At 42.9% G+C, this 24,817-nt stretch overlaps 1 pseudogene; it reads left to right on the forward strand.

Annotated features, from left to right (window-relative positions):
• Nucleotides 1-1,529: 1,529 nt before the first annotated feature.
• LOC101122369 (ubiquitin-conjugating enzyme E2 D1-like) lies at nucleotides 1,530-21,756 on the forward strand (annotated as a pseudogene).
• Nucleotides 21,757-24,817: the final 3,061 nt, after the last annotated feature.

Raw genomic sequence — 24,817 nt, forward strand, 5'->3', positions numbered from 1 at the left:
ATTTATGATTTGGAACAATGGCTTGGAGTAAATGTGTGAAGAGACTAGAGCTAAATTAAGACACATTTGGGAAGAAGGGGCTGATGTCACCCTCTTTCTGGCTATCTAAAGCCCTGGTCAATATCACAGATCTTTGTTGAGATTACAGGAGATAATGAACCTAAAACTGGAAACTACACTGTGTTTAGAGAAATAAATGTTAGTATTATTGAAAGAATTTATAGCAGGTCAAATTAAAAGACATTTGCTCCTTGGAAGAAAAGCTATGGCCAACCTAGACAGCATGTTAAAAAGCAGAGACATTACTTTGCCAACAAAGGTCCGCATAGTCAAAGCTATGGTTTTTCTAGTGGTCATGTATGGATGTGAGAGTTGGACTGTGAAGAAAGCTGAGGGCCGAAGAATTGATGCTTTTGAACTGTGGTGTTGGAGAAGACTCTTGAGAGTCCCTTGGACTGCAAGGAGATCCAACCAGTCCATCCTAAAGGAAATCAGTCCTGACTATTGGAAGGACTGATGCTGAAGCTGAAACTCTAATACTTTGGCCACCTGATATGAAGAACTGACTCATTTGAAAAGACACTGATGCTAGGAAAGATTGAAGACAGGAGGATAAGGGGATGACAGAAGATGAGATGGTTGGATGGCATCACCGACTCAATGGACATGAATTTGAGTAAACTCTGGGAGTTGGTGATGGACAGGGAGGCCTTGTGTGTTGCAATCCATGGGGTTGCAAAGAGTCAGACACAACTGAACGACTGACTGAACTGAATTGAAAGTGATTGGAAAATTTCAGTGCAGAATATATGGCTATCACAGTGACACTGACAGATCACCAAGAGAAATATATTCCAAACTGAAAAGCCAAGTATTGTTTGGCGAAAGAGTTTGTTTGAATTTTTCCTTAACATCCCATAGGAAAACTTGAACAAAATTTTTGGCCAACACATTATAAGCCTATTCCTAATTGTTTGATCATGACCAAGAATGTAGAGGGTCCCAGAAAGTTTATACATTTTTTCTAAATTTCTTAGTGGAAAGAAGGAGGTGGAACTTTCTGTAACAGAGGGTGTGGAGTTTCAGATGTGCTGTGCTGTGCTTAGTTGCTCCATCATGTCTGACTCCTTGCAACCCCGTGGACTATAGCCCGCCAGGCTCCTCTGTCCAAGGGATTGATTCTCGAGGCAAGAATGATGGAGTGGGTTGCCATTTCCTTTTCCAGGGGATTTTCCTGACCCAGGGACTGAACTTGTGTCTCCTACATTGTCAGGTGGATTATTTACCATTGAGCCACCTGGGAACCCTCTTTTGTCCTACTTAAGTAATGCCTAAAGCCAAACATAAGACCTATGAAAGTAGGATTCTTATCTGTTTTTTTTTTTTTCACCATTGTGTCATCAAAGCCATAGGGAAGGTGTGCCATAGTGGTGCTGCATGACCAGCTGTTTTTCGTACGCCGTGTAATCTCAGCTTGGAAATAAATAGTCTGCATCTGCCTGTTCTATTTCTATAGCCAACTAGACATTATGAGTATAAGGCCTTTGGTGTTCTGGAGGATTTGCCACCAGATCTACCTGCAGATGTACATACGAACTGGAACTATAGGCGAATGGGATGGATTTGTTAAAGGTGAGTAACACTTGCAACTTTTGAAAATCAGTTATTGAGTAGACTCTATTGTCATTTTCTTTAGCCAGTAGACAACAACAGGTTTGATTTCTACAGTGTTATACTTCATTTTAAATTTTGGCTTAACTGTCTGGAGTGCTGGGCTGAACTACGCCTTCACAACTTCCAGGGCTTGCTCTTTGTATACTCATATTTACTCTCTGATTTGCTCTGAAGGCTGCTTGCCCTTACTATAAATTCATTCTTATCCCACGTGCCTGGCTGGGCATGGAGGTCTTCTTGGAGGAGATAGTCCCCAAGCTTTGTTTTCGAAATCGAATCCAAGTTTTAGAGACAACAATGATACATATATGTGGGGAGGTAAGAGGGTGAGGGGCTAGTGGTATAAGAACATTCTAGACCTAGGGAACAGATGACTAAAGTGAGGAAGGCATTAAACAACATGAAATATTTTTTTTTTTAAATGGTGAGTAGTTGAGTGCTGTTAGGTTGTTGGGTACCAGAATCTGGAACTAGGCTGGGAGGAGCATCCAGAGCTTCTAGAAAATCTAGAGTTATTAGAAAATCTAGAAAAATGGCCCTAGAAAATCTAGAGTTCTAAGATTTCCCCTAGAAATTATGGAGAGTTATGCCACTGCTGCTGCTAAGTCGCTTCAGTCGTGTCCGACTCTGTGCGACCCCATAGACGGCAGCCCACCAGGCTCCCCCATCCCTGGGAGTCTCCAGGCAAGAACACTGGAGTGGGTTGCAACTTCCTTCTCCAATGCATGAAAGTGAAAAGTGAAAGTGAAGTCACTCAGTCGTGTCTGACTCTTCAAGACCCCATGCTCCTCCATCCATGGGATTTTCCAGGCAAGAGTACTGGAGTGGGGTGCCATTGCCTTCTCCGATGGAGAGTTAGTTATAAAAGGCATTAAATAAGGGATCTTCCTGCTACTTATAGCAGGGAGTGGTCTCTGCCATCCCAGTCGCAGTGGAATAGATACACAGCTAGCCCAGAGGCACAGAAATTCTGACAGACCCTTGCTGTGGTCAGGAATCTTGGTTGCAAGAAATAAAAGCTTACAAATGTCAAAAAAGGAGTTTATTGGCTCATGGCATTGAAAATCCATGGGTGTCTGGCTTCCAGGTCAGCTACAATCCAATACTTCATTTCTCCAACTCAACTGTTTTCTTCTGTGTTAACCAGATTTTCAGGCAGAGTCTTGTGTCATTGCAGAGAGGTCACCAGAAGATGCAGGCTTACATTCTACCAATGTATGTTACCCCAGAGGAATAGAACAATTCTATTGATGGCAGCCAGAGTCCCAGGATTGGCTCTCAAAACTTCAGCATGGATTATGTACTTACTTACTTACTGGGGACGTTTGTCATAGTTTTGGGTTTCTTAGTATTTTTAGAAAGTCTTACTAGTTAGGGTTAATTGTGATGCTCACTTATTGAAGGGGAAAGCCAGAAATTCCCTGTCCATCTCCCTACTGGCTGTGGTTCAGTCATGTGCTGTAGCCATTTGCAGAGCCTCTCATGTGTGATACCCGACACCAGAAGTCCACAATACAGAGTATGGTCCAAGGCAGCAGTAGGTTGGCTTCTCTGGAATAATCCTGAAGTTCTGAACCTAACTTTGGTCCTCCTAGATCTTCTGTAAGCTACCTGAAAGCCTTTGCTGCTAAGTCACTTCAGTCCTGTCCGACTCTGTGCGACGCCATAGACGGCAGCCCACCAGGCTCCCCCGTCCCTGGGATTCTCCAGGCAAGAACCCTGGAGTGGGTTGCCATTTCCTTCTCCAATGCATGAAAGTGAAAAGTGAAAGTGAAGTCGCTCAGTGGTGTCCAACTCTTCATGACCCCATGGACTGCAGCCCACCAGGCTCCTCCGTCCGTGGGATTTTCCAGGCAAGAGTACTGGAGTGGGGTTCCATCGCCTTCTCCTTGAAAGCCTTTAATAAGCCAATTTTTCTGCTAAACATGCTAGAGTGGTGGTAAGCCAAGCCTCTTTTCACAGGTGCCTTCCCTAAACTGATCACTGTGACCGTGTCTGGCTCATTTTCCCAGTCCTGAGATTAATGCCAAGTCAGTCCTGCTTAAACCCACATAGTGGAGAAGGAGGAGAAGGGTGACGCCCTGAAGGAGAATGAGATGCTAGTCTAAGAAGGGGAGAGTCATAGCAGACCAGGCGAAAGCAACCGATGCCGACAACTACCCTTCCTTTCAAGGGCATCTTCAGCCTCTTATACCAATGGGCTGGCAATCTTCATCCCGTGATCTGCTTCTAATAGCTTTCTTTTTTTCAAAAGCTAAATTAACACATTTCCACAGTCAGTATCTCCTCAAGGGTCTCTCTTGGTTCCTACAGCAGCCTTGGCTTGGATCCTTCTCTAAATGGTTAGCTAGAAGCTTCCTTGGAGAAGGCAATGGCACCCCACTCCAGTACTCTTGCCTGGAAAATCCCATGGATGGAGGAGCCTAGTAGGCTGCAGTCCATGGGGTCGCGAAGAGTCAGACACCACTGAGTGACTTCACTTTCACTTTTCACTTTCATGCATTGGAGAAGGAAATGGCACCCCACTCCAGTGTTCTTGCCTGGAGAATCCCAGGGACAGTGGAGCCTGGTGGGCTGCCGTCTCTGGGGTCTCACAGAGTCAGACATGACAGAAGCGATTTAGCAGAAGCTTCCTACACAGCTTGAAGGCAGAGGTTGTGCACTCCGTAGCATTTCTTTGCTATCTCCCTCCAAAAACTGATGCTATTTGCATGCAATAGCACAGCAGATATTAAAGAGATTTGGCCCCTATAGCTGTGACAGAAAGTAACGTGGGAAAGAGGCAAGAAATTTAGGGTTAGCATAGTGAAATTTCTAGCTGTTCAGGAAGGACACTAACCTCTGTGGAAATTTTATTTCCCTACTAAACACACCAGACTGGGTGGCTTAGTCCCAGGATGCCTGTAATATGTCAAGTCTTAAGAGAGGAGTAAGGGCACAACAGAGCCACTGTTGGTACTCTACTGACATCTGGTGGTTACCCTGATTTTTCAACCAAAAAAATCATTTTTGGATGCCTAATTTTGCTTTACTCATCATAAGAAAATTGTTTTGGTATATAATGCAAGTTTTGTTAGACTGTTTTTTTAAGTCTTGATTGAATGTGTTATAATATTATTTCTGTTTTATGTTTTGGTTTTTTGGCCATGAGGCATGTGGGATTCTAGCTCCTTGACCAGGGATCAAACCTACACTCCCTGCATTGGAAGGCATTGTCTAAATCACTGGCCAACCAGAGAGGTCCCTGGATTGTTTTACTTTTAATGTGTTTTTATATCTATTAGACATTGTCCCTGGGCCACAAGCCTTCAGTGATAATAAATGTCTGCCTTTTTCTAATATTTTATGCCTAAGTTAGTGGTTTATCGTTCCCTACAAACTCATCATATCAAAGCTTCTTGTGTAATTGAAATCACAGAAGCTTTCAGATGCAGTAACTTCTTTTTTTCTCCTTAGAATTTTATGAAAGAGAGTGCAACAGAGAGGTAGTGGTCTACTGGGAAGTGGAGAGCCCTTCTCACAAGTTCATCAGAGATACATCCTTTCCAAAGGTTCATCTTTACCCATCCTTCTAAGTGTTTCTGTGCTCCGTGGCTGTCACCCAATGGTGGTGTGTCCGGCAGGGTGGACAACATTGTCTGATTCTTTCAGAAGCATCTGCTAAAGCTGTTCCTTCTTGTGTGACTTTCAGAAAGCTCAGAGTGTGATTTCTGGGCCTGACCATGTGCAGTATCTGTAGTTGTGGGAAGGCAGCTCATATTTTTTGAGAACTATTCTAGGAAATCTTTGTGCCACAGTACTGGGGGCTTGGAAACAACTTTTCATAAAAAGTATTCAATACATTCCCTCCATGTATAGAAGACAAAGCCGGAATCCAGAGAGGTAAGGTGACAGTTACACAGACAGGTGGTAAGCAACCAGCTGGGGGCTGGAACTCATGCCCACATTCCCAGCTCTCTCCTCCTACCCTACCCCACAGATACTGGCTCTGGACATTGTGTGCGTGTTTTTCCGCTCACTTTCATTGATTATGATACGAAGCAGTTGAATGGATGTGGGAAGTTTTAGCTGATGCTCCAGGGTTCTGTGAAGCTTCCTTAGGGTCAGGCTAGGAAGGTGTGATGGACATTTACTGGGTGGGCAGATGGGATGGAATATAGGCAGGGACAGGGGAGATTTCAACTCCACTGTTCTCTTCAATCACACCAGCTCAGTGTTTTACACAATGAATTTCCATAAAATTTCCTTTAAATAGAGTCTCTGTGATTTAAACCAAACTTTGGAACCACTGTACTGGATTATTGCTAGACTATTTTCTAACTCAACCATTCTGTAAGTCTGTGTGTATTGTCCATTAAAAAGAGATGGCGTGTGGGGGCGTGTTTGTGGGAATTGTTTGCATGTATTTTGTGTGCATACTCATCTGAATGCAGAGTTCCAAAGAACAGAAAGGAGAGAGAAGAGAGCCTTGCTCAGTAATCAATGCAAAGAAACAGAGGAAAACAATAGGAAGGGAAGGACTACAGATCTCTTCAAGAAAATTAGAGCTAGCAAGGGAACATTTCATGCAAATGTGGGCACAATAAAGGACAGAAATGGTATGGACCTAACAGAAGCAGAAGATACTTGGAAGGAAGAGGTGCCAGGAATACACAGAAGAACTATACAAAAAGATCTTAATGACCCAGATAACCACGATGGTGTGATCACTCACCTAGACCCAGACATCCTGGAATGTGAAGTCAAGTGGGCCTTAGGAAGCATCACTATGAACAAAGCTAGTGGAGGTGATGGAATTCCCATAGAGCGATTTCAAATCCTAAAAGATGATGCTGTGAAAGTGCTACATTCAATATGCCAGATCAGTCCGACTCTTTGAGACCCCATGAATTGCAGCATGCCAGGCCTCCCTGTCCATCACCAGCTCCCGGAGTTCACTCAGACTCACATCCATCGAGTCCGTGATGCCACCCAGCCATCTCATCCTGGGTCGTCCCCTTCTACTCCTGCCCCCAACCCCTCCCAGCATCAGAGTCTTTTCCAATGAGTCAACTCTTCGCATGAGGTGGCCAAAGTACTGGAGTTGCAGCTTTAGCATCATTCCTTCCAAAGAAATCCCAGGGTTGATCTCCTTCAGAATGGACTGGTTGGATCTCCTTGTAGTCCAAGGGACCCTCAAGAGTCTTCTCCAACACCACAGTTCAAACGCATCAATTCTTCGGCGCTCAGCCTTCTTCACAGTCCAACTCTCACATCCATACATGACCACAGGAAAAACCATAGCCTTGACTTTAAACTCAACAGTGGCCACAGGACTAGAAAATTTCAGTTTTCATTCCAATCCCAAAGAAAGGCAATTCCAAAGAACGATTAAACTACCACACAATTGCACTAATCTCACACACTAGCAAAGTAATGTTCAAAATTCTATAAGCTAGGCTTCAACTGTACATGAACAAAGAACATACAGATGTTCAAGCAGAATTTGGAAAAGGTAGAGGAATCAGAGATCAGATAGGCAACATCCATTGGATAAACGAAAAAGCTGAATGAAGCACAAGCTGGAATCAAGATTGCTGGAGAAATATCAATAAACTCAGATAGGCAGATGACGCCACTCTTATGGCAGAGAGTGAAGAGGAACTAAACAGCCTCTTGATGAAAGTGAAAGAGAAGAGTGAAAAAGCTAGCCTAAAAGTCAACATTCAAAAAGCTAACATCATGGCATCTGGTCCCATCTCTTCATGACAAATAGGTGGGGAAACAGTGGAAAGAGTGACAGACTTTACTTTCTTGGCCTCCAAAATCCCTGCAGATGGTGACTGCAGCCATGAAATTAAAAGATGCTTGCTCCTTGGAAAAACAAGCTATGACCAACCAGCATATTAGAAAGCAGAGACATTACTTTGCCAACAAAGTTCTGTATAGACAAAGCTATGATTTTTCCAGTAGTCATGTATGGATGTGAGAGTTGAACCATAAAGAAAGCTGAGCACTGAAGAATTGATGCTTTTGAACTGTGGTGTTGGAGAAGACACTAGCGAGTCCCTTGGACTATAAGGAGATCAAACCGGTCAATCCTAAAGGAAATCAGTCCTAAATATTCATTGGAAGGATGATGCTGAAGCTGAAATTCCAATACTTTGGCCACCTGATGCAAAGAACTGACTCATTTGAAAAGACCCTGATGCTTGGAAAGGTTGAAGGCGGGAGGAGAAGGGGACGGCGGAGGATGAGATGGTTGGATGGCATCACTGACTCAATGGACATGGGTTTGAGCAGGCCCCAGTAGTTGGTGATGGACAGGGAAGCCTGGCTTGCTGTAGTCGATGGAGTCACAATGAGTCAGACATGACTGAGCGACTGAACTGATTTTGTGTGTATGTATCAGTCCTAGTCCAGCTAGATTACAGACCCCACAAGGGACTATTTCTGGCACAATTTGCACAGACTGCTAATGAGTTTGTATATAGGTGGTTGGTAATTCAAGAAATCATCATTACTTAATCTCTTCGATTTTATGTGGTTTTCTGTCATCCTGCCAACACCTGTGCAGTATAGGAGCCATCATCCCCATCAGACAGGGAAGGAATCTGAGGCAGAGGGACGTTCACAAATCTGCTCAGGTTCTTGTCAGGGTCTCACTGCTAGTTGTGGCAGAGGCAGTTGTGGATCCAGGTACAGCTGTGTCCAGAGAAGGTGATCTGGACCAGAGCAAACCCACCTCTCTGACCTCACAGGAACACTGCAGGGAGGTGTTCTCAGGAGTGGACACTTGGCACTCCTTGATGGTTTGTTCCATTGGCTTCCCAGTGCCACACAATCCCATAATGAGTTTCTCAGTCTTTGTATATACGTATAGGTCACATACATATACACAATGGACTATCTGCAGAGAGTCTAGGGGAGGAGAAGACCGGTGTGGGTGCTGCAGGGATTTCGAGCTGACCCTGGCTGTAGTTTTGGCTATTGTAATGTAATTGTGTTACACTTAAAGTGAAGTTTTTGGATTGTTTTAGGCATTGATTCTTTCCCCTATGAAACCTAAAACTCTGCGGTGGGACAGTCTAATGAACACATTAAAGAGCTGAGCCCTCTGCAGCTATGAAAGGAAGTCTCACCAGATTGTGGAGCCTCATCTGGTTCAGACTCAGGTTCCGTCACTTCAGCTGGGCAGTGGGATCTTCTGCAACTTTCTTTACTTTTCTGAGCCTCAGTTTTGTCATCCATAAAATAAGAATACTTATGGCAAATTCACAGGGAAAGTTTCAGCATCAAATTTGATGCTGCATGATATGTGTACATAGTAAGGGCTCAGTAAGATGTGATTCCTGCTGTTTCTTAAAGTCAAATTGTCTTCTCAGTATTAGTGCCATAGACACAGTTGTTGTTCTGTGAGTGTTTATGGAGATGAATGTGAAAGTGTGAGTTACTCACTCATGTCCAACTCTGTGCAACCCCATGGACTGTAGCCTGCCAGGCTCCTTTGTCCAGGAAATTCTCCAGGCAAGCATACTGGAGTGGGTGGCCATTTCCTTCTCCAGGGATCTTCCTGGCCAGGGATTGAACCTGGGTCTTCTGCATTGGATGCAGAGTCTGTACCCTCGGAACCACCAGTGAAGACCTTATGAGATGAGATGGCTTTATTATCCTTGGTGAATCAGAACCAGTGAGGTATCAGTCCACTAAATATTTGGGTATTCATGTGTCTTCCTGCGACCACCAGGTGTAAGCAGCTGTGTCTGACCATCCTCTGTGCATAGATGTCAGTGATTTGGGGGAGAACAGAGAGTAATGGCATCATTTTTATTGAGTGTAATTCTGCTCCAGTCTCTCTCCAGAGCCTCCACCAAGTTGAGTAACTTACCTAGGATCGCACAGCTTATAAGTGAACAATCCTCTGAGACCTCATTGCCTTCTTGGAGAAAGGAGTAGTTTTCCTACATAATTAAGTCAACAAGGAACCATTCACAAGTGGGTAATGCATGTTCTCAAATGAGAACACCAGGTGGGAGGAGCCATGGTTTTGCAGGGCAGGTGGGTAGACAGGGTATGAAGTGAAGTAACAATTGAAGGGAGCAAATACCAAGTGGAGGAACAGAATCATGTCCCTTTGCTTCTGGCTTGTGGGCTTTCCTTCTGCCCATCTGACATGCTGGCCTTGATATTATGCTTTGACTGGTGGTGTAGTGTGTCTATGTGCGGCAGCAGCAATAGCTGGACATTGATGAGCAGAAAATCCATGTGTTCCTGGCCCAGAGTACCTCTGAGCCACAGTTTCCAGAGAAGTCAGGTGTGATCAGGTGAGGCAGTTCTAGCAGAGGCTGGAGATCCAGAGCAATGGCAAGAGGGGGAGCAAAGGTAAAAAGAGGGCACATGTTGGGGTACCTGCCAAGGCCACCCGTGTGAAGGCCACATTGACTGCCGGCATGTAGAGTGCAAGATGCTTATTCCCTGAGGTTAGAGACTGGACATGGTGTAAAGAAACAAGGGAGACTCAATTTATCTCCAGAAGCTTGGGTAAAATGTAAGTGGATGTTTAAATCTGATCAGATCACTCTTTACCCTTGCATTGTCCAGGTGAAATCAGAACATCCAAGTGAATCAGAAGGCTTAGAAACTCACTTCAGGCTCATCTTATACTGCACACACCAGCCTCCTGCACGTGGGCAGGAGAGCTAGTAGGACCATCTCTGAGGAGACACCTCTTCTCAGCAAAAACTCAGGGACTGAGGACCTGCTTTCCTTGAGTTCCAGCCTCAGGAGAGAGTCTGAGAGGGCCACTTGTGGCCACTTACTGGACTGAATGGATGTGGCTATGGGGCTACAGCAAAATCTGAACAATAGTTCTGACGTGTAAATCTGCCACCTTGAACATGTCACCTCACTCTTCTGAGTCTCCAACTTATCGTATATCAACTGGGGTCTATTTTATCAACTTCTTAGAACTGAGATAATTAATGAGCTGCTGCTGCTGCTGCTAAGTCACTCCAGTCGTGTCTGACTCTGTGCGACCCCATAGATGGCAGCCCACCAGGCTCCCCCGTCCCTGGGATTCTCCAGGCAAGAACCCTGGAGTGGGTTGCCATTTCCTTCTCCAGTTCATGAAAGTGAAAAGTAAAAGTGAAGTCGCTCAGTCATGTCCGACTCTTCATGACCCTGTGGACTACAGTCCACTAGGCTCCTCCATCCATGGGATTTTCCAGGCAAGAGTAATGGATTGGGGTGCCATTGCCTTCTCCGTAATTAATGAGAGAAATAATTAAATGAGTGATATATCGAAGTGTCAAGTACTTGCCAGTCAGTCAGTTCAGTCACTCGGTCGTGTCTGACTCTTTGCAACCCCATGAACTGAAGAATGCCAGGCCTCCCTGTCCATCACCAACTCCCAGAGTTTACTCATGTCCATTAAGTCGGTGATGGCATCCAACTATCTCATCCTCTGTCATCCCCTTCTCCCCCTGACTTCAATCTTTCCCATCATCAGGGTCTTTACAAATAAGTCAGCTCTTCGCATCAGGTGGCTAAAGTACTGGAGTTTCAGCTTCAACATCAGTACTTCCAGTTTCTTTCAGGATGGACTGGTTGGATCTCCTTGCAGTCCAAGGGACTCTCAAGAGTCTTCTCCAACACCACAGTTCAAAAGCATCAATTCTTCGGTGCTCAGCTTTCTTCACAGTCCAACTCTCACATCCATACATGACCACAGGAAAAACCATAGCCTAGACTAGACAGACCTTTGTTGGCAAAGTAATGTCTCTGCTTTTTAATATGCTATCTATGTTGGTCATAATTTTTCTTCCAAGGAGTAAGTGTCTTTTAATTTCATGGCTGCAGTCATCATCTGCAGGGATTTTAGAGCTCCCTAAAATAAAGTCAGCCACTGTTTCACTGTTTCCCCACCTATTTGCCATGAACTGATAGGACTGGATGCCATGATTTTGGTTTTCTGAATGTTGAGCTTTAAGCCAACATTTTCACTCCCTTCTTTCACTTTCATCAAGAGTCTCTTTAGTTCTTCTTCACTTTCTGCCATAAGGGTGGTGTCATCTGCATATCTGAGGTTTTTTATATTTCTCCCAGCAATCTTGATTCCAGCTTGTGCTTCATCCAGCCCAGCGTTTCTCATGATGTATTCTGCATAGAAGTTAAATAAGCAGGGTGACAATATACAGCCTTGATGTACTCCTTTTCCTATTTGGAACCAGTCCGTTGTTCCACGTCCAGTTCTAACTGTTGCTTCCTGACCTGCATACAGATTTCTCAAGAGGCAAGTCAGGTGGTCTGATATTCCCATCTCTCTCAGAATTTTCCACAGTTTATTGTGATCCACACAGCCAAAGGCTTTGGCATAGTCAATAAAGCAGAAATAAATGTTTTTCTGGAACTCTTTTGCTTTTTTGATGACAAGCATTCAATAAACAGCGGTAGAATGTGCCTTAAGGCAGAGCAGAGGAGAGAGTGCACTTGAATCTGTGTTACCTCCCTCCTTACTTTCTGCCCAGAGAGGTGAAAGGTTTGCAGGGTTTGTCCTGTATCTTTCGAACAGTTTCCCTCCTTCTGAATTGTCCTTTTTCCCCTCTCTGGTTTTCATGTTTTACTTCGACAACCTAAATTGTTCAGTTCCAAACTGGCTCTCAAGTGGGCTGCCAAGGGAAGACTCCAGGAGGCAGGTAGGGCTGTCAACCTGAAAAGATACACTTCGCAGGACTTATGAAGCTGTTTTATGATCAGTTTGGTTGACTGACTCTGATTAGGACTAGGTTTGCCGACATCCAGGATAAAAGCTAGAAGAAAAGACAAAACATTTTTGGCTTGAATCTGCTTTCTCCCAGAGATCCCACCAGGGTCACTCTCTGGAATCTCCAGATAACAGTCTGTTCCTTGCAGAAATTAGGGTGCCTGTGGACCCTGCATCTGCTTATGCAGGAGTTAGGCCAACCTGGCTTAGGAGACAACAGGCCGTATCCAAGCCTGGGGAAGCCTCCGGCTTTGTTCTTGTTGTTTTCTTTTTCGGTAAGGAGAAAGGAACTCAGTGGTGCCCAGATCACTAGCGACTGCCTAGGATCTGAAAGCATGGGCACCATTCAGTCTGTTTTGCATGGTCCTACTTACAGGCTGGGGACTCACCAATCCCTTGGGAGAGTGAAAAAGCACATAGACTTGAGTAAAACATCGTATTTTGAACCTCCACCCTGCTTCTGACTATGTAATCTAGGTAACCCAGCAATTTCTTCCTTCTAAGAATGGAGATGGATATTCCCACTCTGTAGTTCAGTTCAGTTCAGTCACTCAATCATGTCCGACTCTTTGTGACCCCCTGAACCACAGCACGCCAGGCCTCCCTGTCCATCACCAACTCCCAGAGTCCACCCAAATCCACATCCATTGAGTCTGTGATGCCATCCAACCATCTCATCCACTGCCATCCCCTTCTCCTCCTGTCTTCAATCTTTCCCAGCATCAAGGTCTTTTCAAATGATTCAGTTCTTCGCATCAGGTGGCTAAACTATTGGAGTTTCAGCTTCAACATCAGTCCAGGACTGATCTCCTTTAGGATGGACTGGTTGGATCTCCTTGCAGCCCAAGGGACTTTCAAGAGTCTTCTCCAACACCACATTTCAAAAGCATCAATTCTTGGGCGCTCAGCTTTCTTCACAGTCCAGCTCTCACATCCATACATCACCAGTGGAAAAACTATAGCCTTGACTAGACAGACCTTTGTTGGCAAAGTAATATCTCTGCTTTTTAATGTGCTATCTAGGTTGGTCATAACTTTCCTTCCAAGGAGTAAGCGTCTTTTAACTTCATGGCTGCAATTACCATCTGCAGTGATCTTGGAGCCCAGAAAAATGAAGTCTGACACTGTTTCCACTGTTTCCCCATCTATTTGCCATGAAGTGAGGGGTAAATAGAACATTTGCGGGAAGTCTTGAACCATGTTCAACACTAAGTAAGGATGACATATCCTGCCTTATGCTCCCGACTCTTGCCATTTTCTAACTCGGTAAAGCAAGTTCTTTCTCTCATTTCTCTGGAAGCATCCCTTAGTCCAAGCCAATCTCATTACATGCTTTCATTTTCCTTTTAAAAAATGATGTCTTAGAAATACCTTAGCATTTTATTAGACAAATCTAAAATATACAGCAAGATTTTACAACAGTGGTGCCTGCCTTACCTATGCCCTCAGTCCAGTTCAGTTCAGTTCAGTTCAGTTGCTCAGTTGTGTCCAACTCTTTGTGACCCCATGAATCGCAGCACACCATGCCTCCCGGTCCATCACCATCTCCCGGAGTTCACTCAGACTCACGTCCATGGAGTCAGTGATACCATCCAGCCATCTCATTTTCTGTCATCCCCTTCTCCTCCTGCCCCCAATCCCTCCCAGCATCAGTCTTTTCCAATGAGTCAACTCTTCGCATGAGGTGGCCAAAGTACTGGAGCTTCAGCTTCAGCATCATTCCTTCCAAAGAAATCCCAGGGTTGATCTCCTTCAGAATGGACTGGTTGGATCTCCTTGCAGCGTCTTACCTTTTGTCATCATCTGTAGCAACACTCTGTAGAAATCTGCTCATGCGCCCTATTGTCATATATATTTCCCTAGCCATCTTCCTTCACCTTCACCACATCCTGAGAATCAGGAGCAATTGGTATATGGGAATAGAAGTGACAGTGTCTTTTCATTTGCAGAATGAAATCCCCACCTACTTGACAAATGTGGTGAATGCCTGTCTAAAGCACTGGAGGAGAATCTAAGAGAGAGATTTGCAAGCCTCATGTCCGTGGAATGACGTCCATGGACTATTGCCCTCAGAAGTGCCACAAGCACTAATGCTCAGCCTGCATTTCTCTTTTCCATCCTCAAAAGCCTACACACTCACCAGCACCTTGTCCTTGAGTGTGTTTGCCTGACTCTGGGCTTCCTTTCCCAGTCTTCCCATCCAGGACCCACTGCCTTCCTCCACTGTTGAATGTGGGTCAGATTATGGAAACCATTGCCTGTTTATTTCTAAAAAGGGGAGTCCTCAGTAGGGAACATGGTCATTCCACTGAGACACTCTAAGGTGGTCATGATTGGAGGACTGATAGCACCACCTACGAGAAGCTGACCCCAGCTAGCAGGTGCCTTCCCAAATGTGAGTCATTGCCACACAGGAGGGTGATTCCGGCTGAAGTTACACTGCCTTCATAGCTGACTCAGTGCACCAGGACTGGAAGACTCATGTCCTTTTGCCTTCTGCCTTGCTGACTTGATTTACCTGACTTGAGATGATAATCCACTAAGTCTCTCCCCACTCCTGCTTGGGGAGGATCATTAACTGTTTTGATTTCAAACCATTTTGCAAAACAGTGCAGTCTTGACGAAGCACATAGTTTTCTTATCATTCATGTCTGGGTTTTTCTCTTTCCCATATGCCCCTGGAGAAGTCTGTCCACACCTCACTCAGTTCAGTTCAGTCGCTCAGTTGTTTCTGACTCTTTGTGAGTCATTTGTGACTGACTCTTTGCAGCATACCAGGCCTCCCTGTCCACCACCAACTCCAGGAGTTTATTCAAACTCACGTCCATTGAGTCGGTGATACGATCCAAACATCTCATCCTCTGTTGTCGCCTTCTCTTCCTGCCTTCAATCTTTCCCAGCATTTTTGGGTCTCTTCCAATGAGTCAGTTTCTCACATCAGATGACCAAAGTATTGGAGTATCAGCTTCAGCATCAATCCTTCCAATGAATATTCAGGACTGATTTCCTTCAGGATGGACTGGTTGGATCTCTTTGCAGTCCAAGGGACTCTCAAGAGTCTTCTCTAACACCACAGTTCAAAAGCATCAGTTCTTCAGCACTCCAGCTCTGCATTTTCACAGAAACTGAGGCATTATGATAATGCTGGTGGTTAGCAAGAGCTAACCTGCTTTGTACACAGCATTGAGATAAATTTTCTTTTAGGCAGGAAACGAATTTCCTTGCTAGAATGTTTGGAGATGTTGAAAGGATAAAGTTCATAGTCAGGGAAATAAGAATTAGTGTTGTGGTTGACTCTATACCTTTTTTTCAGTAATTCTGTTATCTGCCTCTCTCACCACCAGAATACTTCCCTTTTTCTACTTTTCTCTTGAACTTCAGAAGGGAAGCTATTCTGTGACAAAATGCACAGCCTTAAAATAATCTCAGGGAAAAATTTTAAATACTGTGATAGTACAAACCTCGATTAATGGGCATAAAAATTCAGGACATAAAGGTGGAAACAGAGGGTTTATTCACGGTATATCTCAGACCATGTGTTTTCTCTCAGGAAAAGGAAGTGTATTGAATACCAAATAAATACAGAGTGACTTGTACCTGTCCTGTCTACACTCTCCTCCCTACCTTGATCCTTCTGTGAGAATGCATCAAGTTAAGCCTCTTTGGTTTGCAAGTCCAAATGTGATCCAAGCACATTTTTTAAAATGTAACAGATAAAATGCTATTTTATATTTAAAAGATCATAACTGAGTTTTACTTCAGTAATAAGTATACATTTTTATTTGTTTGTTTCTCTCCTTTTAGAATCTTTGTTCAAATGAGTTCTGGCAGTCAATATGAGCTTGTTCTAAGATCTCCACATTCAAATGATTGCTCATCATTCCTGACTGCTCTTCCTCTAAACCAATGATTCCAGGAGGAAGACTGTCCACCTGCAGTCCCTTCAGTGGCCACCTTGATGTCTGTGTCCCCCGTGGCTGCTTTGCCCCCAGTAGCACCTGAGGGGCCATGTTTGGTGACAGGGAGAGCTTGGGTACAGCCTTAGACAGCAGAATCTTGAGGTCTTGTCATGGACTGGAACATGAGATGGACTCTCAGCCTCACTCACATGCAAGGCCAGGGGTACAGAGGTCCCAGGTAGGGATTTGGTACAAGGGCTCAAATGTGACATGAAGAATAAGCTCTGTTCTCTAAGGTTTCTGTGATGCTGGGCCATGTTTGATGGCAGGATGTCTTCTAAGAGCCAAAGGCAGGCCTACATCTTCCCAGGTTCCTGCTGAGTCCAAAAAAGACAGCATTTCTTTCCAGTTGATCCCAAACTATCCCATGATTCCCGCTAACCCATGTGTCAATCCCTGCCAGTCACTGTGGTCATATGGATAGAATAATGCAAAAAGGTGAATACTTCATAGATGTATAATTAAAATATCACCATTTGTAATACAGCTAGAATTTTAGGTAAATTGAATCTAAATGTCTCATATAACACAGGTCAAGTTGACATTTTATGTATAGTCATTCAGACCCAAGCACTAGGATTACAGTGTTTGAGCAGAGAATCAATATGAAATGCTGTCATAGAAACTATATTTTTAAGCAGTGTTTGATGATCTGCTAAGAACTCTGAGAATACTGAGAATAATGAGCTTTTAGATAAGGAAGTTGAAAAAAGTCATTGAGCTTGCTATAATTAGCAAAGTGAAGACCCATTCGCATTTGTGCTTGCTAATACAATGAAGACAGAACCATACAGTATTGATATATGAGATTACGTGGGAAACTGAGAACCTCTGAACCAAGAGTAAAGCTGGCATTAGGCACTCAGATGGTACTTAATGAGTGACTTTAATGATCTGGAGAAGACTGACCACACACACCCCTCTGGGTGTTTTCCCTCTGCAAAACCTATCCAGACAGAGAGGTTTGATTTGATTATGTTAAATACTACTTGAAAGTTTACTAAAGCAGGAGGAGAAGGGGACGACAGAGGATGAGATGGTTAGATGGCATCACCGACTAAATGGACATGAGTTTGAGCACCTTCCAGGAGGTGGTGAAGGACAGGGAAGCCTGGCGTGCTGCAGTCCATGGGGTCGCAAAGAGTCAGACACGACTGAGTGACTGAACTGAACTGAACTGAACTGAGTTTAATTCAAGCCAAATTCTTCCCCACGCTATCATTTTAGGGGTTACAGATTCCTCAGTTTCTGATTGGTCTTTTCTTGAGACCACCAGATCCTTTATTTGTTAAGGGGTGGTTTTGCTGGTGTGGTTACTGGTTATATTTTAATATTATGGAAATGGCTCAGTCTGGACTGAATTCAGCTGAGATTAGTCAGGATTTCAGAATTTTGATGACGAAAGTAGCACTTCGGTCAGTGTTAATTTCTTTTCCCACAGGCGAATTATTCATACTGTATAACAGTTTAAAGTTAATGAACACCTTGGAAATGAGAAATTCCAGCAGAGAGTCACTTCCTGAAAATGTTCCTATTTCACAGTTTCCTATTTCTTGACCTGGCTCTCTGGCTGAGATTTCACACCCAGCATCCTCATATCTAGGGCCTGCCCTTCAAAACCCCTGCTTCCCTACTGGGCTGAAAGAGAGAAAGCAGGAAAGTCCATTTAATTCTCATGTTTCCAGAAGCACCACCCAGCTGGCTCAGGGAATTGACTTTAGGTGCTTTGATATGTGTGTTCACTTCACAGATATTTCTCAATGGTCTGGCATCCATCTGGCCAGGGGACAGCATGGTAGCTCCTAGGATGAGGGAGACATGTGGGGTCCACCTTCAAAGAGCTATGATCCAGTGAAGACACAGCAGGTAAGCTGTTAAAAGGTTATGAGTTGTGAGAGGGGGCAAGTAAAGGGGGCTAACCAAGTTTGAGGGGTTGGGCAGAACATGTTGGAGTTGGCTGGATGAGTGTTGAAGAAGAAAGCTATTCCACATGGAAGGAATCATTTCCATAAAATCCCTCAAGCAGGAGAGCCCGTCATGTTGCAGGAACAACTGAAAGCCAGTAGGTCTGAGTAATGAGAGTGGAGGAAGGCATCTCACATGTGGCTGAAGAAGGAGGCGGTGAGGCTGTGGGAGATCCTTAGAGACACGGCAAGGACTTTTACTTTATACCCAGAATGCCAGTATGTTTTGAAGGATTTGGGGCTGAGTAGTGACCTGATGAGACATACTCAATCTTAACAGCTGCTCATTCGCCCACGGTTCACCATCTCCAGCATTCCTCCAGCATGGTGTGGGGATGCTCTCCAAGACGCTCTAAGGCTGTTCTATGAATCCTTCCTTCCCACTGTGAGGCAGCACTCTGAGAAGCCCCCACTCAAATCTAGTTTCCAAAGTAGAGCATCAGACTCAGAAGTTTAACCAGAGAAGAGAGATGAGAGAATGTCCATGTGCATGACCCCTGGTGCTCCTGGCCCATGCTGTTGTCAGTACGCCTTCCAGTGTGACTGTATCACGCATCCAGTAAGAGCAGAGCCACTGCAAGAGCCAGAAACGGTAGAGAAACAGGGAAGTCATATCAAATGTAAGCAGGTCTGCTTTTCCCAAAGTTTAATTTTTGAAACTCCTCCCCAACTACAAGGAAGAAATGTGTGTGTGTGTGTGTGTGTGCATATGTGCACACACTCAGTCACATCTGACTGTTTGCAACCTCATGGCCTGTAGCCCGCCAGGCTCCCCTGCCCATGAAATTTTCCAGGCAAGAATACTGGAATGGGTTGCCATTTCCTGTTCCACAGGATCTTCCCTACGCAGGGATCAAACCCATGTCTCTTCCATCTCCCACATTGGCAGGTGGATTCTTTACCACTAGCACAACCTGGGAAGCCCATATATATATATATATATATATATATATATATATATATATATATATATATATATGCTTAAGAACACAAAAGCACATTATTTACTGAGGTCCTCAGAGCTTAGAACGAACAAAATAGAAGGGCTTCAGAAAAATTATTTGTACTGCTAATGTATGTATATGCATTTTTATGTATATCTGCTTGGATACATATGATATGTGCTCCATTTTATCAGATATAATAATGGAACGCAACGAGGCAGCATGCTATGTGAGTGAGTTTGCAAGTTCTCTACCTGATGTGCCAGGTTCAGTGCTAAGCAGTGGAGTTCACAAAGGTGAACAAATTCTGCCTGCTAAGTCACTCCGTTGTGTCTGACTCTTTGCGACGCTATGGACTGTAGTCTACCAGGCTTCTCTGTCGATGGGATTCTCCAGGCAAGAATACTGGAGGGGATTGCCATTTCCTTCTCCAGGGGCTCTTGCTAACCAAGGGATCCAACCCACATCTCTTACGTCTCCTGCGTTGGCAGATGTGTTCTTTATTACTAATGCCACCCGGGAATTACAGAGGACATGGAATCTGTACACAGTTTGTGATAATGGGAGACTATCAGTTATGTAAGGGAAATATGTAATATTTTAAGAGTCTATGGCTAACCACTCTTAAAAACAAGACAGCAAGCCCCAAATGGAGTCACTTATGCGAAACTCCGCTTACCAAACCAAGACTTACATACAGGTTTGACTCTCCCAGAAATGTAACCTCAAACTAGTCAATCAGGAATTGCCTTAATCTTCCTGATAGATTAAAGAAAAGAAAAATTACGATAACCAACCTGGGTCTTCCCAGGTGGCGCTAGTGATAAAGAACCTGCCTACCAACTCAGGAAATATAAGAGATGCAGGTATGATCCCTGGGTAGGGAAGATCCCCTGGAGGAGGGTGTGGCAACCCACTCCAGTACTCATGCCTGGAGAATCCCATGGACAGAGGAGCCTGGCTGGCTGTGATCCATAAGATCGCAAAGAGTTGGCCGCAACTGTAGAAACTTAACACACATCAACTTGCTTTCTTCTTAATGTAACTTCCTATTCTTGCTCCCTTCTGCCTAAGAAAGCCTCTCATTTTGTATACCCCTGAAGTTCCTTTGAGTCCAGTTGTTTGTATGCTGATTCAAGTTTATTTTTAATATGTCTCAGTTTATGTTTTAACAGTTCTAGTGTCACAAGAGGGAACCAAAGGAGACCCTCAAAAACCACCCTGGGAGCAAAAGCAACCATGCTTGGGAACCTGTTGAGCCCCTGAGCTTGCTGCTTTCTTGTTCCCTCTGGAAGTGGCAAGCAATGTATATTCCTTTAGGAAGAACTAGGACCCTGACCTACAGTTACACTATAGTTTCTTGACTGCTCCTTTGCTTCTGCGTTCCCTTCCTTCTCTTTTAAGGACAGATTGAATCTACCCCTCGGAACTCAGAGAAGGTCAACTAATTACTATGTAATCAATCGAGAAACTTGATTAAGAGAGCGAGCCAGACAGCAGCGAGCGGGGACCCACCCGGCTGAGCCAGCCGAGCAGGAGCAGCCGGCGATCCGAGCACCCCCCGACCCCACACCCTTGAGCCCCGCAGCCTTCTCCCGCAGGCCCGCCACCCTCCCTGACCCATGGCTGAAGCGGATTCAGAAAGAGTTAAGGGGTCTACAGCGTGACCCACCTGCTCACTATTCGGCTGGACCTGTGGGAGACGACTTGTTCCACCAGCAAGCAACTATTATGGGGCCTCCTGATAGCGCATATCAAGGTGGAGTCTTCTTTCTCACTGTACATTTTCCGACAGACTATCCTTCTAAACCATCAAAGGCTGCTTTCACAACAAAAACTTACCATCCAAACATAAACAGTAATGGAAGTATTTGTCTTGATATCCTGAGGTCACAGCAGTCAACAGCTCTGACTGTATCAACAGTTTTATTGTCCATACGTTCTCTGTTTGTGACCCTAATCCAGATGACCCCTTAGTACCAGATATCATACAAATATATAAATCAGACAAAGAAAAATACAACAGACACACAAGAGAATGGACTCAGAAATATGCAATGTAAAGTCAAAAAAAATTTCATGTATACCAGAGTACTGTAAAATCTAGGTTTTTTTCAACATTAGCAGGAAATTGAGCACTGTTTACTGTTTCACTGTACCATGAAATCTTTTGTTTTTGTTTTTTTTTTACCATTTTAAATGTATTTCTGAAGCAAGACAAAACAAACTTCCAAAGATATTCTTGAGACTGTGATGAGAGCATTTATCATTTTGTATGCATTGAGAAAGACATTTATTATGGTTTTTAAGATACTTGGACATCTCCATCTTCAGCTTACAAGATCTTACAATGCATCCGAAAAGCAACCAAATTATGTTTTTGCTGAAACTAGATGTTTTTACGTGAAAAATACTGTACGTGTTATCTAAGATGTCATCAGTTTTATAAATATGTATTCAGATTTCATTCTTTGTTAGCTCACTTTATAATTTGTATTTTTTACTGTATAGACTAAATATATTCTATCTACATGTATGTCAACTTGTTATTTTTTTTTCTGTGAACAGTATTGAAAAAACCCAACAGCTGATAATGAAATGAATTAACTGTCTGTGTCCCTTGTCTTGGGGTATTCTGTAGATTGACTGCAGATTTCTTAAACCTGAAATGATCTTTACACTGTAATTCTCAATGTACTGATTATGGAGAAACACCTGTTTTGGTTTTGTTATACTTGGCTTAACTTTATTACAATGTGAATTAATTGCAGTGCTAGGTAGAAAAATGTGTAACTTTTATTTGCTGCTAGTCACATCTGAATTTTTTTTCTGTATAGACAATATTATATTGATACCCTTTACAGATCTTAATGTAGCTTTTTCCATTTAAATAAAGTGATTTTTCTACTAAAAAAAAAGAAAAAGAAACTCGATTACAATAACCAGGACACAAAAGTTTTAGATATTTCATATTAATAACATTTGCCTATGTAATATAACCTGAAAAAGCTTATCACTCATTTGACAATGCTTCTCATGTAATTTAACATACCAAATAACAAAGGGCTCTTTCCCCCTCATTCTCTGGGATCATAAATGATTAGATTAAGGTTTCAAGTAGCTGATTTATATCTCAAAATCACAAGAAGAGAAATGTGTATTCATTCTAGAAAACTAGCTTCCTATATCCGCATGTGCAAAAGCATGATTTAGAATATCCAAAGAGTTCCACCTTAGCAATTTTCCAGGATTTTTTTAAAACTATTAACTCATGTACACCCATGGCTGATTCATGTCAATGTATGGCAAAACCAATACAGTGTTGTAAAGAAAAATAAAGTAAAAATAAAAATTAAAATTGAAAAAAAGACAACAGGTACTAGAGCCAGTCTATCTGCAACTTCCAAGATGTGTGACCTTGGAGAATCTGCCTAACTCCTCTGCACCTTGGTTTTCTCACCTGCAAAATGAATGTAATAATATTTCCTACCTCCTAGGATCTTTATGCAGATTAAATAAATGAAATAAGTAAAGAACTTAAAAAAAAACTATTAAATATTCAATTTAGTCATAATAAACAGCAGTAATAGACAATAAAACATATCATTCACTCACATTCACATGCCTTATTTTCAGAGGAACAAGAATCAATGTTTGCGTTACAAGTTCCCCGTAACAAGAGTCAAAACCAGGAAGAGAGAACAGGACGTTCATGCACACACCCATGATAAAAGCCACACAAATTCCAAAAGGCTCACTTTGATACAATAGCAGAGCCATTAGGAACTCTTGTTCTCCAGATTCAAGAGTACTGAGGTCAAACAGTATTACAGTAAAAAGGATCATTCTTTTATTCATGAGAGCATAACTAAAGATATCCATTTTGCAAAATTACACCCTAAGGGACTACATGATGAAAAATAGATTGGATCACTCATACACAAATATCAAGAGAACAAATTACATCATGAAAAATGATCTCCCAAGGTCATAGGTCTCTTTCCCCAGAAAGGGAAAAGTCTCAACTAATGTTCTGCTATGGCCAAAGCCAGCGCAATAGAGAGGATCATGCTGTCTTCAGAGCTCAGAGACCAGAGATGTCTCAAACAGCCAGTGCTAGTACTGAAACTCAGACACAAACAACATGGTCCTATGAACAAAATGTCAGAGATGTAGCCCCCAAATTCCACTTCCATTCTCAAGTGGATGCCTCAGAATAAACTGGCCCAGCTCTCATAAGAGAATGGGCTCCGATTGGCTAGCAAGAAGCCCAGAGTAGCTTACTCTTTGATAAGGAAGTGACACAAGATGGAATGGGTAAATTTTCTCATGACAAATAATTCTAGTTAGCTTTTTAAAAATCTCTCTGTGATGCCTCAGGATTCCTCTGAATCATCTCAAACTTCGCTGGAGGTCAAAGAACTTCAGATAGAATTCAGTGTTTGTCAAAAACATCAAAAAGATTCCAAAATACTTGGTCAAATAGGATCACAGGTTACTGTGAAACAATGCTTATTCACTTAACCAAGTGACAAAAGAATTAAAAAGCAAATACAGATTACTTAAAGGCAAGGAAAATCATATGATCTGTTATCAACAGCAGCATACCAAGAAAATTTTGCTCTCTACTGAGAGAAACCAGATCCACTCTTGCCCCAATCTATTTCTAGCAAAATTCATTTATCTAATTAAAGTTAATACAATCTTACAAAATCCTGTTCACACACAAAGCTCTTTTCTGAGCATCCTTCATTTTTTGCAAACCCTTTATCCGAACTATTTTTATTTTTATTGGAGTACAATTGATTAATCATGTTTTGTTAGTTTCTGCTGTACAGAAAAGTGAATCAGTTGTACATATACATATATTGACTCTTCTTTAGAATGCCTTCCCATTTAGGTCACAAAAGAGCATTGAGTAGAGTTCCCTGAGCTATACAGTAGGTTCTCAGAAGTTATCTATTATTATACATAGTAATGTGTATATGAAAATTCCAATCTTAATTCATTCTTCTTCCTGTTCCCCTCTTGGTAGTTATACATGTTTGTTTTCTACATCTGTGACTCTATTTCTGCTTTACAGTTAGGTTCATCTGTAAAGTTCTTCTATATTCCACATATGAACAGTGTTATGCAAAGTCTGTCTTTCTCTTTCTGACTTAGTTCACCCTGAATGATAATCTCTAAGCCCATCCATATCACTGCAAATGACGTTATTTCATTCCTTTTTATGGCTGAGTAATATTCCATGGTATATATGTACCATTTCTTCTTTATTCACTCTTCTGTTGATGGACATTTAGGTTGCTTCCATGTGCTGAAAATTGTAAACAGTGTCGCAATGACTATTAGGATGCATGTATCCTTTAGACCATGTTTTTTTCTGGGTATATGCCTAGGAGGGGAATTTCTGGGTCATAGGGTAGCTCTCTTTTTAGTGTTTTAAGGAACCTCCAAGCTGTTCTCCATAGTGGCTATACTAATTTACATTCCCACAAACCGTGTAAGAGGGTTCTCTTTTCTCCACACCATCTT

Source organism: Ovis aries, chromosome 11, assembly GCF_016772045.2.
Source record: "Ovis aries strain OAR_USU_Benz2616 breed Rambouillet chromosome 11, ARS-UI_Ramb_v3.0, whole genome shotgun sequence".
In the NCBI taxonomy this organism is placed as follows: Eukaryota; Metazoa; Chordata; class Mammalia; order Artiodactyla; family Bovidae; genus Ovis; species Ovis aries.